At 52.4% G+C, this 15,252-nt stretch overlaps 1 protein-coding gene across 1 annotated transcript in view; it reads left to right on the forward strand.

The window, feature by feature from the left end:
• LOC143989146 (fucolectin-like) overlaps positions 1–15,252 on the forward strand; it is a 565,918-nt gene that overhangs the window by 50,444 nt on the left and 500,222 nt on the right. The window lies entirely within an intron of this gene.

Raw genomic sequence — 15,252 nt, forward strand, 5'->3', positions numbered from 1 at the left:
CTGTGTGGCAGTCATTCTAGACTGATTTGTATCGTTTTTCACTTGGGCTTTCTCTAAATTCAGTGTTGCCATGAGGTACCACTGGTAAGTGAGATTTCATAACAAGGCTGACTTATGAATATTTATATTTTTTGTTGCCAACCCAGTAGGGGAATCATGGCCACTGGTGCATGCTGGGGGAGGAAATCCAGTAAATATTTGAAACAGGCCTTATGATTTCTCACTTCTTCCAGGCTCGGGCCTGGGAAGGGTCTGTTGGACCTAACTATGCTATTAGGCCCAAAAGCCTTTGTGGGGCCTTCCATTTTCTCTGGAGATAGGCCTGAAGTGGTCCTGGAACTGTCCTGCCTGTTGATGGAAGATACCAATGATCGAGATCCAGGGGTGAACCTTGTTGTTACAAGGCCTACTGACTCTCTTGGAGAAGGATGTACTGAAACCAAACAAACAGAACAGATGGCACTAGAACCAGCAAAAGAGGAAAGTTGGTGAACCAGCTAGGATGCTACCTACAGTGTCACCAGGTCAACTTAAAGGTGCTTACACTTTTGGACATTGAGATGTCAGTTAGAGTTAGAAGGTTGAAACAAGGGTAGAGACTGGGCTTGGGTGTCAGAAATCCTGATATCAGACCGAGACAGAAGTACAGTTAAATCACACTTGTTCAATAATAAAAGTAAAAAGAACAAACATAGTCAAAACATAGCCAAACTTCAGTAACCAGAATGGATAGTCAGCCAAGCCAGAAGTCAGGGACCAAAGTAAGGCGGCACTGATGGGCACCAATGTGGCACCAATGAAGTGGCACTGATAGGCGGCACTGATGGGCGACACGGATGGGCAACACGGACGGACACTGATAGGTGGCACAAATTGGCACTGATAGCTGGCATGGATGGGCGGCACGGATGGGCGGCACAGATGGGGGCACAGATGAGAATGGATAGGCGGCACAGATGGGCATGGATAGGCGGCACAGATGGGCATGGATGGGCACGGATAGGCGGCACAGTTGGGCACTGATAGGCAGCACAGGTGGGCACTGATAGGCGGCACAGTGGGGCACTCATAGGCGGCACAAGTGGGCACTCATAGGCGGCATTGGTGTTATACTATAGTAATGGATGCCAATCAGTGCCAAACAATAATGCATGCCAATCAGTGATGCCCATTGTGGGCACTGATTGGCATCCATTATGGGCACTGATTGGCACCCATTGTGCTGACTGGCATCCCTGGTGGTCTAGGGAGGATTACCTTTTCCCTGGTGGTCTGGTGGCATCCCTGGTGGTCCAGTGTGGGCATCCTCGGGGGGGCTGTGCTGATAATCGATCAGCACAGACCCCCCCCTGTCAGAGGAGCAGCCGATCAGCTCTCCTCTACTCGCGTCTCACAGACGCGAGTGAGGGAAAGCCAATCACTGGCTCTTCCCATTTACACTGTGATCAGCCGTGATTCGCGAACGCGAACCGCGAACATGGCCAAAAGACCGTGAACCGCAAAGTTTGCGGCGAACCCCATTGACTTTAATGGCAGGCGAACTTTAAAAACCTCCAGGTCATATTTTCAGCCACAAAATACTTACTAGCTGTGCATAGATAGTCCCACAACATGGACACTGACATAACAAAAGTATTAAGTGAATCTGGGATCGACAGCGACAAGCATTCTTTTTTTATCTGTGAAATTTTGACAATTCAGGAGCGCATGAAGGATATGGAGGAGAGGCAAGGTCAGGGCAGGCTATGAAGGGGGTGCAGGAAAGGATCAGTGCCACAGTCAGGGCAGCGCAGTGCTGTACCATTGTCCCAGTGTGCCAACCTGTGCTTGAGCCCTTCCCTCTGCCCGGCCCTTACCCCACCTATGCAGGCTCCACTGTGGTGGTCCGGAGGTGCCAGTCCACTGCTGATCCTCAGCCATGGTGCTGGCACTGCCTGCTGATTGGCTTCTTCGCTGCTATCTCCCACACTGTCTGAAACCAGCACCGTGATAGAGACTGAGCACTGACACCAGCACTGTGATAGAGAGCACTGACACCAGCACTGTGATAGAGAGCACTGACACCAGCACTGAGATAGAGAGCAATGACACCACACCAGCACCGTGATAGAGAGCACTGACACCACATCAGCATGAGATAGAGAGCACTGATACCAGCACTGATACCAGCAACTCGCTGCGGGACCCAATAATATGACACCGCTCAAGCTCTTCAATCAGGAGGGTACGGGCATATAGTACGGTGTGCTTTTATTGTACAAGGAAGTGAGCCAAAGGTAGAAAAAAGGTCCGTGTGCTAGATTATATAAATCGTTTATAGAGTTATGCATATACATGGTCTACTGGTCACATGTGTTGAATTTCTCTGAGATCCATGCCTCATTCAATTTTATAAATGTGAGGTAGTCAACACTGTCGTGAGCTAGGCGAGTGCGCTTATCGGTCATGATCCTCCCTGCTGCCATGAACGTCCTTTTGGACAGGACACTGGATGAGGGGGCAAGCCAACAGTTCCATTGCAAATTGGGCAAGCTCTGGCCAGAGGTCAAGCCTGCCCAACCAGTAGTCCAGGGGTTCATCACTTCTCAGAGCGTCCACATCGGCCATAACCCGATGCAGTCGGACACCTGTCGGTCTAGGCATTTCCTGATGCTGGATCCGGATGAGACCTTTTGATGGGTCGGCTGAAAAAATTATCACATATCAGAAGTGACCCACACATCTTCAAACTGCCCTCTTCTTGCAGGCGCTGTTGGATTGGTGCCCGCAACTCTTTCTCTGGGAGTGGGAATTGCTCCTCTGCCAGCGCACGCAAAAGCAGAATGCAGCATTTCTCTAAGCAAGGCCTTGAAGTGCTCCATTCTGACAGCCCTCTGTGATGGTGGTGACATTTACGCCATTTTGTGTTTATACCGAGGGTCTAAGTACATTGCCACCCAGTACTGGTCCTTGACCATTATGCTTTTTATAAGGGGTCCCTGTTAAAACACTGGAGCAAGAAGGCCCCCATTTGCACTAAACTGGAAGCGGTGTGGTGGCCTGGCTCCTGCTCATCATCCAGGATAATGTCGTCCTCTTCATTCTCCTCTCCCCATCCACGGACAACAACAGGGATCCCAGAAAGGTTTAAAGCATGCTCTTCTTGCTCCTCCTCATCCGCCCCGGCACCATCCTCCTCTGACTCCTCTTCAGACTCCTGTTGTTGACTTGTCTCAGATAGAGTAGCCCCCCCCCCCGAGAATTCATCCAGCATAGCGACTTCCTCATCTTCCTGCTCCTGCTCCTTCACTGCTTGATCAATCACACAACGCAATGCACGCTCCATAAAGAAGGTATAAGGTACAATGTCACTGATGGTGCCATGGCTGCGACTGACCAGTTTGGTGATCTCATCAAATGGCCGCAGAAGTCTGCATGCGTTGCGCATGAGCAGCCACTGGCGCGGTGAAAAAAAAACCCAGCTCCCCAGAAGCTGTTCTGCTGCAGATTTAGTACAGGTAGTCATTAACTGCACGTTTCTGCTATAGCAGCCTATCAAGCATATAGAAGGTTGAGTTCCCTCGCGTCAGGCAATCGCAAATAAGACGTCTGACCGGCAAATTGTGTCGCCGCTGAATGTCAGCAGGGCGAGCCTTGGCCGTGCAAGATCTTCTAAAATGGGCCAAGATTTTCCTTGCCTGCCGCAAGATGTCCTGGACCCCAGGGTATTTGACAATGAATCGCTGCACAACCAAGTTTAAGATGTGTGCCATGCATGGCACGTGTGTAATTTTGCCCTGCTTCAATGTGCTAAGCAGATTGGCACCATTTTCACACACCAATTTACCAACTGTCAAATTGAGCAGTGTTAACCACTGCTCTGCCTGCAAAGCTGAAAGGAGTGCAGGGCCAGTGTGGCTCTTGGCTTCCAGGCACAAGAGACTCAGCACAGCATGGCAACGTCTCACCTGGCATGTCGAATAGGTTCTGGGGATCTTGGGCGCCTGTGGCCAATCATAGCTCAGGCTGTGTAGTACACACCCCACACTATATAAGGACGCCAGCGCGGCGGCCTTGTGTAGTGTGTTGGTGTCTGAAGCAGTTATTGGGTGTTCTGTGTACCTTCAACACAGTATACACCGATCGTTATCGGCCGATTTTTCGTTCTTGCTCTTCTGTAGTGGTTGTTGGCTGCGTGCCCTGACCGCAGTATACACCGCTATATTCACCTATATAGCTAGTGATATATCTATCTTTTATAATAGAGCTTGCAGTCAGTGTTAGGAGCTTGTGCGTGCTGTCTGCGTGCTCTGAACCCAGTACACACCGCTATATCCACCTATATAGCAAACTATCTTGCTCGTTTTAAATAGAGCTTGCAGTCAGCGGTAGGAGCTTGTGCGTGCTGTCTGCGTGCTCTGAACCCAGTATACACCGCTATATCCACCTATATAGCAAACTATCTTGCTCGTTTTAAATAGAGCTTGCAGTCACCGGTAGGAGCTTGTACGTGCTGTCTGCGTGCTCTGAACCCAGTACACACCGCTATATCCACCTATATAGCAAACTATCTTTCTAGTTTTAAATAGAGCTTGCAGTCAGCGGTAGGAGCTTGTGCGTGCTGTCTGCGTGCTCTGAACCCAGTACACACTGCTATATCCACCTATATAGCAAACTATCTTGCTCGTTTTAAATAGAGCTTGCAGTCAGCGGTAGGAGCTTGTGCGTGCTGTCTGCGTGCTCTGAACCCAGTATACACCGTTATATCCACCTATATAGCAAACTACCTTGCTCGTTTTAAATAGAGCTTGCAGTCAGTTGTAGGAGCTTGTGTGTGCTGGCTGCGTGCTCTGATCTCTGAGGACTTCCAGAGTGGTGGAGGAGGAGAGGGAGCTGATGGCTGTTTCTCAGCCTAGTGAAGGGCGTGGAGCCCCTAAGCTCCTGGAGCTCGTCAAGGAGGAGAGGTTGTTCTTGGAGAACCAGCTGGATCTTGCAGATTGGTCTCTGAGACAGCCAGGAGAGGATGCAGAGAAATCTGCAGACAGAAGGAAGAAAGCTAAAAGCTTAATTGTGAAGGCTTCCCGCAGCTACTGCGAGAAAATGAAGGTCCTGGCGGAACTAAGGAACCGGAGAGACAGATCGGGCGTTGTAAAGAGACAGGAGTATAAGACGGTGATAGACGGATTGAAGAAGCAGTGCAACATGATTGGTGAGCTGTTATCCAACCTGATTGACAGTGCTTCTAGTGAGAAAGATTTTCTATCTAATGTGGACAAAGCGATGAGAGTTGCGTGTGACGAGGGGACCCAGGCAGGGAGACGCCATAGACTGTATCCAGCCCCGAACACAACGCAAGAGGAGGAAATAGCGGGTCCCTCTGAGATGGCCACCCGTGAAGAGGTGGTGGAGAAAAAGCCAATGGCTTGTAAAGAGACAGCACCGGTGAGAAAGAGTGCAGAGAAGGCTGCAAGTGTGAAGAGTGCTCCCAGTGACAAGACTGCTAACTCCGTTAGTACTGCAGAGGGGTCGGGTAAGCCTAGGGGTTGTCAGTCTATGAGCGAGGCTGTATCCCCAGAAGGCAGGTTAGACTCCGGTGAAGCAGGAAGGAGACAGCAGAAGGACAATAAAGAAAAATGTGTCATGAAAGAAAAGAAAATACCTGTGGTTCAGCTTGCTAGACTAGTAAGCAAAGAAAAATCGGACTTACCTGTACAATCCCCAGTGATCCCAACCGGTGGTTGCAAGCAGGGCATACCGTCAGTTGCGTTGTCGGCTGCCACTGCTGCAAGCCGGTCTCAGGGTAAGGGGAATGGGGTATGTGAAGGTCAAGCCAGCTTGGCTGCCGCTGTGGGCAGCGGTGCAGTGTCGGCCGGCGGCATGGCATCTGAAAGTTTGGGAATGGCGGCCGTGAATAAAAAAACGCCGTCTTCCCGCGGGAGGAGGGGTGGTGCTACTGACCGCGAGGCCAATAGTAGCGTGGGTAGAGGTGATGACGCACTTCCGGTGCGCAAGTTGGTTCATGGCGGGAATAGCCCGCGGCCTGAAGTGATGGTAGCGGGACCGGAAGTTGACCACGCGGGTCATTTTCAAAAGGCTTCCGGTCTTCCTTCTGGTCAAGAATGTGTAAACAATAACAATAATGTTGAAATGTCTAGCTGTATAGTGCCAGAGCGGGCTTCGGCCTGGGGTGACTGCCCAATGGGTGAGCTTGATGGGGAGAACCCTGCAATGGCGTTCATTCGCGGCTTGGAGGGTTCTCAACCAAAGCAGGGTCAAGTGCCAGTGGATTCCTGCGGGGCCCATATGGAGGTAGAATGGCAGGAAGCTTTGGAAGCCTTGCTTTACAGCTCTGAGGATGAGACTTGTCCTAAGGTTCAGGCTGGGGTAAACAATGTGGGGAGTGTGACTTCTCATGCCGGGAGTGGGGGGGCTGCTTCTCATGTTGTACCCCCAGTGTCTGTGGCAGAGGCTCCTCCTCCGGGGCCCGTGCTAAGGGGGACACCGGAGGTAAGGTTGCTGACGGCACTTGGTGAGAGGCGTTCCTACGCCAATGTGGCTGGGTCTAGTGTGCCTCTGGACCACCTGTACCACCAGTTTGGGGCCAGTAATTTTCGGGTACCCCCGACTGGTCAGACCCCTGGGGCCAATACTTGGTCTAGGGGGACAGGTGGTCCGGAGCGCAAGCGTAGGAACGTAGTCCAGCTGAGGTGGGAAGGTGAAGGTCAGTGCCCCACGAGGGGTCAGGTGGTCGACATGGTCCTGGCGTTGGGGTTCAGGGTGGCTGAGCTATTTGCTGTAATCCACCCAGCTGGCTCCCCTGACTTTGATGTCAGTTTCACTAATGCTGTGACCATGGAGCGTTTTATAACTGCTTTTGGGTTGGTTAAAGGGGCTGATCCCTGGAAAGGGTTCCGTCTAATCCCTCTGAGTAGGCAGGAGGAGATCAAAAACCTGACGGTGTTAGTGAGGAACGAGAGCCTGCCCCCAGAGGACATAGCAACTTGGCTGGGAAGACACGGCCAGTTGCAGTGTCCTCTAAATAAATGCTTAGACGAGCGTGGGGTATGGACTGGAGCATGGAATACCAGGATTCGCTTGAAAAGATCTGGCAACACGGTTGCGCATGTCCCAGGGAGTGCTTTCCTGGGACGGGATAGAATCCTGGTGTTCTACCCAGGCCAGCCCCGTAGGTGTTTTAGGTGTGGGTGCCCAACCCACATGAGTGCAGATTGCACAGTTGTGCGCTGCACTAAGTGTAATAGGTTTGGACACTCAGGTGACACGTGCGGGTTGATCTGCTGTAACCTTTGTGGTCAAATGGGGCATCCCTTTAGCAGATGCCCCAGGGCCTACAGGGGTGAAGCTGCAGCGGGTGGTGGGCCAGGTGGGGATGGTGTACCTCCTCCTGCTGGGCAGAGTTCTGAAAGGGAAAGGCAGGATAGTGCTCCTGCAGCGGAGCCACAGGGTGCGCCTCGAACCCAAAGGGCAAGTAGGGCCCCTCAAAGAGAGAAGGGGACACGGCCTGCAGAGGCGACCCAGGCCCCTGTCGCTGAAGCTCAGGTGTCAGGTCCAGATATTGGTCAGGCGGAGGAAGTTGGGCCTCCCCTTCCGGGTGGGGGGGGGGGCACAGGGTTCTAGTCCCCAGGTTTCTGTTACCACTCCCCTTCCTCGGAGATGTAGGCCGGGCAGGCGTCTGGTCACTGTCCCCTCGTCCGAGTCTTCGGCTGGGGATGATAGGTCTGGGGAGGAGGAGATGGAAGTCTCGGTTAAGGGGGCTCAGAAACGCCCAAAAGAGGTATCGGATGAAGAGGGTGAAGTGGCTTGGGTCACAATTAGGAAAAAGCTGGGGAAGAAGAAGAAAAAGAAGGCCCCGCCACCTGAGGTGGATCCTGGGCCACCAGCAGGGCCTAGCAGTAGAGGTGATGCTCTGCTTAATAATTTTCCTTCTGGGGAAGAGGAGGGGGAAGTTGACATGTAAAAATAGTTTTTCCCTTTTTGACTGTATAGTTTATTGTTGTTAGTTGTTTTGTAAAGTGAATGTAAACTGATATTTGTTTTGTTATATTAAGCTTGTAATTTGGTAGCAGTTTACTGGAATAAAAAATATCCACCTATATAGCAAACTATCTTTCTAGTTTTAAATAGAGCTTGCAGTCAGCGGTAGGAGCTTGTGCGTGCTGTCTGCGTGCTCTGAACCCAGTACACACTGCTATATCCACCTATATAGCAAACTATCTTGCTCGTTTTAAATAGAGCTTGCAGTCAGCGGTAGGAGCTTGTGCGTGCTGTCTGCGTGCTCTGAACCCAGTATACACCGTTATATCCACCTATATAGCAAACTACCTTGCTCGTTTTAAATAGAGCTTGCAGTCAGTTGTAGGAGCTTGTGTGTGCTGGCTGCGTGCTCTGATCTCTGAGGACTTCCAGAGTGGTGGAGGAGGAGAGGGAGCTGATGGCTTCAGTCAGCCCAGGCCAGGTGGCTGTTTCTCAGCCTAGTGAAGGGCGTGGAGCCCCTAAGCTCCTGGAGCTCGTCAAGGAGGAGAGGTTGTTCTTGGAGAACCAGCTGGATCTTGCAGATTGGTCTCTGAGACAGCCAGGAGAGGATGCAGAGAAATCTGCAGACAGAAGGAAGAAAGCTAAAAGCTTAATTGTGAAGGCTTCCCGCAGCTACTGCGAGAAAATGAAGGTCCTGGCGGAACTAAGGAACCGGAGAGACAGATCGGGCGTTGTAAAGAGACAGGAGTATAAGACGGTGATAGACGGATTGAAGAAGCAGTGCAACATGATTGGTGAGCTGTTATCCAACCTGATTGACAGTGCTTCTAGTGAGAAAGATTTTCTATCTAATGTGGACAAAGCGATGAGAGTTGCGTGTGACGAGGGGACCCTGGCAGGGAGACGCCGTAGACTGTATCCAGCCCCGAACACAACGCAAGAGGAGGAAATAGCGGGTCCCTCTGAGATGGCCACCCGTGAAGAGGTGGTGGAGAAAAAGCCAATGGCTTGTAAAGAGACAGCACCGGTGAGAAAGAGTGCAGAGAAGGCTGCAAGTGTGAAGAGTGCTCCCAGTGACAAGACTGCTAACTCCGTTAGTACTGCAGAGGGGTCGGGTAAGCCTAGGGGTTGTCAGTCTATGAGCGAGGCTGTATCCCCAGAAGGCAGGTTAGACTCCGGTGAAGCAGGAAGGAGACAGCAGAAGGACAATAAAGAAAAATGTGTCATGAAAGAAAAGAAGATACCTGTGGTTCAGCTTGCTAGACTAGTAAGCAAAGAAAAATCGGACTTACCTGTACAATCCCCAGTGATCCCAACCGGTGGTTGCAAGCAGGGCATACCGTCAGTTGCGTTGTCGGCTGCCACTGCTGCAAGCCGGTCTCAGGGTAAGGGGAATGGGGTATGTGAAGGTCAAGCCAGCTTGGCTGCCGCTGTGGGCAGCGGTGCAGTGTCGGCCGGCGGCATGGCATCTGAAAGTTTGGGAATGGCGGCCGTGAATAAAAAAACGCCGTCTTCCCGCGGGAGGAGGGGTGGTGCTACTGACCGCGAGGCCAATAGTAGCGTGGGTAGAGGTGATGACGCACTTCCGGTGCGCGAGTTGGTTCATGGCGGGAATAGCCCGCGACCGGAAGTGACGGTAGCGGGACCGGAAGTTGACCACGCGGGTCGTTTTCAAAAGGCTTCCGGTCTTCCTTCTGGTCAAGAATGTGTAAACAATAACAATAATGTTGAAATGTCTAGCTGTATAGTGCCAGAGCGGGCTTCGGCCTGGGGTGACTGCCCAATGGGTGAGCTTGATGGGGAGAACCCTGCAATGGCGTTCATTCGCGGCTTGGAGGGTTCTCAACCAAAGCAGGGTCAAGTGCCAGTGGATTCCTGCGGGGCCCATATGGAGGTAGAATGGCAGGAAGCTTTGGAAGCCTTGCTTTACAGCTCTGAGGATGAGACTTGTCCTAAGGTTCAGGCTGGGGTAAACAATGTGGGGAGTGTGACTTCTCATGCCGGGAGTGGGGGGGCTGCTTCTCATGTTGTACCCCCAGTGTCTGTGGCAGAGGCTCCTCCTCCGGGGCCCGTGCTAAGGGGGACACCGGAGGTAAGGTTGCTGACGGCACTTGGTGAGAGGCGTTCCTACGCCAATGTGGCTGGGTCTAGTGTACCTCTGGACCACCTGTACCACCAGTTTGGGGCCAGTAATTTTCGGGTACCCCCGACTGGTCAGACCCCTGGGGCCAATACTTGGTCTAGGGGGACAGGTGGTCCGGAGCGCAAGCGTAGGAACGTAGTCCAGCTGAGGTGGGAAGGTGAAGGTCAGTGCCCCACGAGGGGTCAGGTGGTCGACATGGTCCTGGCGTTGGGGTTCAGGGTGGCTGAGCTATTTGCTGTAATCCACCCAGCTGGCTCCCCTGACTTTGATGTCAGTTTCACCAATGCTGTGACCATGGAGCGTTTTATAACTGCTTTTGGGTTGGTTAAAGGGGCTGATCCCTGGAAAGGGTTCCGTCTAATCCCTCTGAGTAGGCAGGAGGAGATCAAAAACCTGACGGTGTTAGTGAGGAACGAGAGCCTGCCCCCAGAGGACATAGCAACTTGGCTGGGAAGACACGGCCAGTTGCAGTGTCCTCTAAATAAATGCTTAGACGAGCGTGGGGTATGGACTGGAGCATGGAATACCAGGATTCGCTTGAAAAGATCTGGCAACACGGTTGCGCATGTCCCAGGGAGTGCTTTCCTGGGACGGGATAGAATCCTGGTGTTCTACCCAGGCCAGCCCCGTAGGTGTTTTAGGTGTGGGTGCCCAACCCACATGAGTGCAGATTGCACAGTTGTGCGCTGCACTAAGTGTAATAGGTTTGGACACTCAGGTGACACGTGCGGGTTGATCTGCTGTAACCTTTGTGGTCAAATGGGGCATCCCTTTAGCAGATGCCCCAGGGCCTACAGGGGTGAAGCTGCAGCGGGTGGTGGGCCAGGTGGGGATGGTGTACCTCCTCCTGCTGGGCAGAGTTCTGAAAGGGAAAGGCAGGATAGTGCTCCTGCAGCGGAGCCACAGGGTGCGCCTCGAACCCAAAGGGCAAGTAGGGCCCCTCAAAGAGAGAAGGGGACACAGCCTGCAGAGGCTACCCAGGCCCCTGTCGCTGAAGCTCAGGTGTCAGGTCCAGATATTGGTCAGGCGGAGGAAGTTGGGCCTCCCCTTCCGGGTGGGGGGGGGCACAGGGTTCTAGTCCCCAGGTTTCTGTTCCCACTCCCCTTCCTCGGAGATGTAGGCCGGGCAGGCGTCTGGTCACTGTCCCCTCGTCCGAGTCTTCGGCTGGGGATGATAGGTCTGGGGAGGAGGAGATGGAAGTCTCGGTTAAGGGGGCTCAGAAACGCCCAAAAGAGGTATCGGATGAAGAGGGTGAAGTGGCTTGGGTCACAATTAGGAAAAAGCTGGGGAAGAAGAAGAAAAAGAAAGCCCCGCCACCTGAGGTGGATCCTGGGCCACCAGCAGGGCCTAACAGTAGAGGTGATGCTCTGCTTATAAATTTTTCTTCTGGGGAAGAGGAGGGGGAAGTTGACATGTAAAAATAGTTTTTCCCTTTTTGACTGTATAGTTTATTGTTGTTAGTTGTTTTGTAAAGTGAATGTAAACTGATATTTGTTTTGTTATATTAAGCTTGTAATTTGGTAGCAGTTTACTGGAATAAAAAATATCCACCTATATAGCAAACTATCTTTCTAGTTTTAAATAGAGCTTGCAGTCAGCGGTAGGAGCTTGTGCGTGCTGTCTGCATGCTCTGAACCCAGTACACACTGCTATATCCACCTATATAGCAAACTATCTTGCTCGTTTTAAATAGAGCTTGCAGTCAGCGGTAGGAGCTTGTGCGTGCTGTCTGCGTGCTCTGAACCCAGTATACACCGTTATATCCACCTATATAGCAAACTACCTTGCTCGTTTTAAATAGAGCTTGCAGTCAGCGGTAGGAGCTTGTGCGTGCTGTCTGCGTGCTCTGAACCCAGTACACACCGCTATATCCACCTATATAGCAAACTATCTTGCTCGTTTTAAATAGAGCTTGCAGTCAGCGGTAGGAGTTTGTGCGTGCTGTCTGCGTGCTCTGAACCCAGTACACACCGCTATATCCCCCTATATAGCAAACTATCTTGCTCGTTTTAAATAGAGCTTGCAGTCAGCGGTAGGAGCTTGTGCGTGCTGTCTGTGTGCTCTGAACCCAGTACACACCGCTATAGCCACCTATATAGCAAACTATCTTGCTCTTTTTAAATAGAGCTTGCAGTCAGCGGTAGGAGCTTGTGTGTGCTGTCTGCGTGCTCTGAACCCAGTATACACCGCTATATCCACCTACATAGCTCTTCTCTATTTGAGCCATCTGCCATCAGCAGGAGTTATTGGAAGTTGTGTGTGCCTCCAGCACAATATACACTACCCAATTGCTGTTTTTCCCAACTCCCTTCAGGCCATTACCATGTCTGAAAGGCCAGCAAGGAGAGGCAGACAGACGCGAGCCCATAAAAGAGGGCAAGCAGGCTCTGTGTCTAGAGACAACAGTGCTGGTCGTGGACGCGGTGCATCGTCATCATCAGCACGTGGCCATGGGACATGCTTGTCCTTCTTTTCGGCAGCTGGACATGTTGAGCCGCAACATGCCAACGACTTGGTAGAGTGGATGACCAAGCCCTCTTCATCCTCCTCATCCTCTCTTACCCAGTCTCAGGGTACTAGCAAAGCAGCTGCCAACACATCGTCTTCCCTCCTCTCAATGTCATCATCAGTGACTCCTTCCCCAGACCCACCACGTCCTCCTGAGGAGTCTCCTGAATTCTTTGAGCACAGTGTTGGGTACATGCTCCAGGAGGATGCCCAGTGTTTTGTAGGCTCTGATGTTGACACTCAGCTAGAGGAAGGCAGTAGCGTGAATGCAGAGAGAGGGGATGCTCAAGAAGGACAGCAATCTGGCAGTCATGTTCCACAAGCTGCAGCCCACTGCCAGGTTTGCTCCAGCAATGAAGAGGGAGGGGATGATGAGGGCACTGACTCCACGTGGGTGCCTGGTAGGAGAGAGGAGGAGGAGGAGGAGGAGGCACATGTCCAACGAGGCAGGATGCCCTCCGGGGGCCAGCTTAGGGGCAGCACACCAACTGAATCACACCGCAGAGCTCCGCCTGTGCAGGGCACTGCCTCTGCGCGTTATTCTAAAAGTTCTTTGGTGTGGGCCTTTTTTGAGACGAGTGCATCAGATCGCACCGCTGCCATTTGCAACATATGTAACAAAACATCAGCCGCTTGGGCACCACATGATTGACCAGATATATGTTGACCTGCCATGCAGCTCGTTGGCAAGCGTACCTCAAAGACCCACACCAAAGAACAAAGCGGACCTCTCCTTGCTCCTCATCAGCTGGCATCTCCAACCCCACGAGATCTTCAGTCCTCTCTGAAACCTGCTCTGAGAGGAATGAAGGAGTAGAATTAGGTGTGTCACAGCCAAGTGCTTCCGGGCACTCTGCTAGCAGTACACCCACGTCCAGTTATAGCAGGCAAATGTCCCTGCCCCAGCTGCTGCACCGGCGAAAGAAGTTCACTCCCAGCCATCCACATGCCCAGCGGTTGAATGCTAGCTTGGCTAAATTGCTAGCACTTCAACTGCTGCCTTTTCAGTTGATAGACTCGGCCCCCTTCCGTGAGTTTGTACAATGTGCGGTTCCTCAGTGGCAGGTCCCCAAACACCACTTTTTCTCACGGAAGGCGATTCCGGCTCTCTACCAGCATGTGGAAGGCAATGTCCTTGCCTCGCTGGACAGGGCGGTCAGCGGTAAGGTGCATATTACCGCTGACTCATGTTCCATCAGGCATGGACAGGGACGTTACCTGTCTTTCACGGCCCATTGGGTCACTCTTCTGGCAGCTGGGAAGGATGCAGGACAAGTTGCAGTAGTGTTGGAGGTTGTTCCGCCACCACGCCTCCAAAATGCTACTATTGGTTGTGACACACCTCTCTCCTCCACCCCCTCCTCTTCTTCTTCCTCCATGGCCTCTTCCAGTGCTCTGTCCTCAGAACCAGCGGTGCTCCGTAGGCGTTCCAGGGGCTACGCAAGTATGCAGGCAAAACTATGCCATGCCGTGCTTGCGCTGGTTTGTTTGTGGGACAGGAGCCACACTGGGGCGGATGTTTTGTCAGCTCTGCAAGGGCAGGCCGAGAGGTGGTTGACACCACGCCAGCTTAAGCCAGGAATGGTGGTTTGCGACAATGGCACCAACCTCCTCTCCGCCCTCCGACAGGGACAACTGACCCATGTGCCCTGTGTAGCTCACGTCCTTAACCTGGTGGTGCAGCGGTTCTTGGGCAGGTACCCGGGCTTACAGGATGTCCTGAAGCAAGCCAGGAAAGTCTGTGTGCATTTCCGCCGATCATTTAATGCCTGTGCTTGGCTGGCTGAGCTCCAAAAGGAGTTGAACCTGCCCAAGAACCGCCTTATATGTGACATGCCCACCAGGTGGAATTCAATGTTGGCCATGCTGCAGCGGCTGCACATGCAACAGAGGGCCATCAATGAGTACTTGTGTGACTACGGCACCAGGACAGGGTCAGGGGAGCTCGGCTTTTTCTCACCACGCCAGTGGGGCATGATCAGGGATGCATGCACTGTCCTGTCACCTTTTGAGGAGGCCACAAGGATGGTGAGCAGTGACAGTGCATGCATCAGTGACACTGTACCTCTTGTCCACCTCTTGGAGCTTACGCTGCGTGGAATAATGGACAGGGCACTTAAGGCAGAACAGATTCAGGAAGAGGAGGACTTCCTTGCCTCTTAAGGCCCCCTTTATCCAGACAGTGTTCCTGCTGTGCCACCCATCACACAGGAAGAGGATGGGGAGGAGGAAGAGGAGGAGGAGGATGATTGTGTCAGCATGGAGGTGGAGGCTGGCACTCAGCATCAGCAGCAGTAGCAGTCTTGTAGGGATGATTTACAGTCCCAAGAAACCCGTGGACTTGTACGTGGCTGGGAGGAGGTAGCTGCAGATCATGTTGTCCTTAGTGACCCAGAGGACTCCGGACCGAATGCCTCAGCTAACCTACGCTGCATGGCCTCCCTGATCCTGCAAAGCCTGCGGAAGGATCCTCGTATTGTTCAGATCAAGGAGAGGGACCATTACTGGCTGGCCACTCTCCTTGATCCACGGTACAAGGGTAAGGTTGCCAACCTTATCTTGCCATCGCAGAGGGAGCAGAGGATGAGACATCTCCAGGAGGCCTTGCAGAAAGGTCTGTGCAACGT

This window comes from Lithobates pipiens, unplaced genomic scaffold (genome assembly GCF_037356315.1).
Source record: "Lithobates pipiens isolate NorthernLeopardFrog02 unplaced genomic scaffold, aLitPip1_a1.2 Scaffold_18, whole genome shotgun sequence".
NCBI lineage: Eukaryota > Metazoa > Chordata > Amphibia > Anura > Ranidae > Lithobates > Lithobates pipiens.